At 63.0% G+C, this 3,921-nt stretch overlaps 1 protein-coding gene across 1 annotated transcript in view; it reads right to left on the bottom strand.

The window, feature by feature from the left end:
- SCRT1 (scratch family transcriptional repressor 1) overlaps nucleotides 1-3,921 on the bottom strand; it is a gene marked incomplete at its 3' end in the record, with an annotated part of 8,318 nt that overhangs the window by 3,424 nt on the left and 973 nt on the right. The window lies entirely within an intron of this gene.

Consider the following 3,921-nt stretch of genomic DNA (forward strand, 5'->3'; position numbering starts at 1 on the left):
TGGGTAGAGCAGGGATGCCCTGGGAGGGGAGCGGAGCAGGCGTGAGCAGCTGCCTCCCCAGCCAAGGAGAACCAAGCTGGGGCTGCACTCCTGGCTGCTCCCCCGGGCAGGTATCCGCCCCCTCCATGGTTCTCGACACCATAATGCCCACCCGCTGCCCACCTTGGCACTGGGAGGCCCAGCTTATCCATGCTGGTGCCCAGCAAGGGCAAGGCAGCCCCAGTCTCCAGTCCCACTTATGCCATGCCCATGTAGACACACCAAGGAGTGGGGTCCAGGCCTGGGGGCTTTTCTTGGGTACCACCGGCTCAGTCCTCACTCGGGCAGGGTTCCCAGCACACAGAGCCCCAGGAGAGGCCTGGCCAGGCCCTGCCTATGTGCGCTGATAGCCAGGGAGGCACTTGTTCGGCTCCCTGCGACCACGGCCTCTAGCTGCATGGACACTTCAGGGCCGATCCTGGGGGCAGATCATAGCCCAGGGGACTGGGCATCCTCCTTGGGCTGCCTCCTCTCTTGGCCCTGATCCTGAGCCCTTGGGACTGGGGCAGGCAGGCTGAGGGAGGCCCAGGGCTCTTGGGGCACCCTCCTCTGGGCTCTTTCCTCCCCAGCCTGCCCCTCACGCTGGTCCGGGCTGCTCCCCGGGCCTGCCAGGCCTCTCTCAGTGCCCCACGTCCCCCTTCCCCCAGCCCCTGAGCAGCCTGGCTGTGACCCCCCAGGCCCTGGCCCTGGCTCGGATTTTCCACCCTCCCTCCTTGCCGCAGCAGATGGATGCGCCTGCAACCAAGCGAACAATCTGCAGGCGCCTGAAGTTTACAAGTCACTCTCTGACATCACGCCGGCCCAGCCAATGGCGCAGGCCTCATGGTAATGAGCAGCGCTGGAGAGCAGAAGGTCCCCCCTTCCACAATGATTCCTTTAGGAGACATATGTCCCTAATTAACAAATATCTAGGAACAGGCCTGCGCGCTATTGTTTTACACCGTGTAGTTTTTGTTCACTTCTGCAGAGAGGAGCCCGGGAGCCAGCCGAGGTGACACGGGCAGCCACGCTGCCATGGCCTCCTCCCGGCCCCCGGCTCCCCTGCAAGCACCCCACACCACGGCACCCCAAATCCAGACCTGGGTGTGCAGTCTGCCTGCCCGTCCCCTCCCCTTGGCCCCGCTTCCATGCACGTGTTCGCATCGGTGAACAGGTCTGGGTGGCTGCAGGCACCAGCACGCCCGGGTGTGCACGTGTGTTGGGGGAAAGACAGGAGCTCATCAGACTCGTGCAGAAAAGGCGCACACATGTGTGTATGCACACACACATGCACGCACATGCAGACGTGCACATGCAGACATGCACACTTGTGTAAAGACGTGTGCACAAATGCATGCGGACATGAGCACGCATGCACACGGCCATGTGCACGCGTGCACGCAGGGTGCAGGGGTTTCCCAGTGCAGGGGAAGCCGATTCTCAACCCCGAAAGGAACCGGAGCCACGTGGCCTGCGCGATGTTTCCTTTTGGAAGGAGCTGGGGCTGGATCCGGCTTCCTCTGCCCTCTCCCAGGCAGGCCAAGAAGCAAGTGCGTGGCCTTCCAGCCTCGGGGCAGTCACTGGAGTGGGAATCCCCAAGACCTGGGCAGTTGTGCCTGTCCCTCTCTTGGGCCCTGAACCCCCCGAGCCCCACCGGTGCACACACGTGTCGCCCAGCCCTGCAACGTGGCCGCAGGCATCACGAGCCGAAGCTGAGGGCACCGCGGGGGCAGGGAGGCCGTGGGGATACCTCCGCCAGGGAGGGGAGGGCACAGCTGTGACGAGGCGCCCACGCCAGCCACCTCCCCTCCGCGGGCTCCAGCGGCGGCTCGATTTGATCTGATTACCAGATTAAGACTTTGCTGCACAAATGTCACCCGAACCCGCGCACCGGCGGAGAGCGTGCGACGGTCTCTGGGCTAATGAGGCCTTTTCAAGCCTGCCTGTAATACCTCCACAAACCAGCGCCAGCCCCAGCCCCGCCCAGCAGGCAGCTGCCTCTGGAGAGAAAGGGAGCCCGCGGCTTGGAAAGTTTCCAGGGGAAGGGGTTTGGAGGCGAAGGCAGGGGCTGGCGGCACCTGGTGCCAAGCGAACGAGGAGGCCGGGGGCAGCGGGGGGACAGGAGGGGGTCGAGCGTGATGGAGCCGGCGAGCACGCGCCTCTGTGGGGAGGACCACAAACACGTCGCACAGACACAATCAGCAACACGAGCCCTGGCACAACAGGCAGGCACGTGGCGGCACCCAGCTGGGTGAGCCACAGGCACACGTGTGTGCACACACACACACCAATCAGGCATGCCCCATCAGATAAGACCCCCCCAGAGGCAATCGTCAGGCACGAAGGACCCCCCCCGACGTCTCTGAGCCAGTATCAAATCCACACGCACGCAGCCAGGCTCTCTGACACGTATGCCCTGGCACAACAACACGCAAGCACACGGCCTGTTGGGGACACACATGCATGCACACACATGCACACCAGTTGGGGCACACCCACATACACACCATCAGATAAGACCCCCCCACCCCAGAGCCAAACATCAAATTCACATGTGCAAATTCAGGCTCTCTGCCATGCATGCCCTGGCACAAAGACACACAAGCACAGCCACAGGCACAGACACACACACATGCACACCACTTGGGTGTACCTGCATGTACACACCATCAGATAACCCTCCCCACTCCCGCCGAGAGCCAAGCATCAGGCATGAAGACCCCCACCCCCACCCACCCAGAGCCAAGCACCAAATCCACGTGCACAAAGCCAGGCTCTCTGACACGTATGCCCTGGCACAACACACAAGTACACGTACACACATGCACACCAATTGGGCACACCCACATGTACACACCGCCAGATCAGACCCCCCCAGAGCCAAGCATCAAATCCACAGCCAGGCTCTCTGCCATGTACGCCCGGGCACAAAGACACACAGGCGCACACCGAGTCAGGGACACGCACACATGCACACCAATCAGGCACACTCGCACATACATGCCATCAGATAGGACCCCCCCAGAGCCAAGCATCCAATCCACGTGCACACAACCAGGCTCTCTGACACACCTGCGCTGGCACAAAGACATGCAAGCACACACAATTGCACACGCGCGGTCGGCAGGGGCACACGCACACGCAATCAGACACGACAGCCTCACTGTCACCCACAGCCAGGCCCTCTCACCTGGGCTGACACACTCTCCAAGGCCCACGCAAGGCTGGGGCACACGGATGCACACGCACCCTGCGGCACCGGCTGTTCAGCACCGCTGCCATCCCACGGATGCCCCAGTAACACGGGCACCCCCAGGCAGCCCTCCCCGCCGGGCACAGGGACGCGGGCCGGCACCGACCCGGCCCAGGGGGTGCCGGGAAGCGCGGTGGGTCCCTGGCGGCTGAGCCGAAGCGGGGCCTTGGCCTGATCATTACCCAGGTAAGTGCAGTAATTGAGCGCTGGATGTTGCCAAGAAGTGCTGATTTCAGCTAAATGGGGAAGAAAGATACAAGCTCCGTTCATTTGCATAATAATAGTCTATGAGGCAAAGCAACACTGAAACGTCTTGTCTGCTGCTAAATCAAAGAGCTTCATTAGCATTTAATTCTCACTCCTACAGCGCCGCTCGCGAGCCAAGAAGGCGAGTGCTTCGCAGCCCCGGGAGCCAGGAAGCCTCCGGCCCCCGAGGAGCCCAGCGCAGCCCGGCCTGCGCCCCGGACACTGCGGCCGGCACCGCCGGGCCCCGAGACCACCCCTGCTCTGCCCGGCGGGTGTTGGGCAGCTCCGGGGCGCTGGCACAGGCCCTTGGGGGCGATGATCTCTACCGCTCCCCCTCCCTCCCCAGGCCTGCGCTTCCCTCATTGTCTTTGTTTGGGGCTGCTTCTGCCCAGGCCTGCAGCTGC

This window comes from Alligator sinensis, unplaced genomic scaffold (assembly GCF_000455745.1).
Source record: "Alligator sinensis unplaced genomic scaffold, ASM45574v1 scaffold1905_1, whole genome shotgun sequence".
NCBI classification, from domain to species: domain Eukaryota; kingdom Metazoa; phylum Chordata; order Crocodylia; family Alligatoridae; genus Alligator; species Alligator sinensis.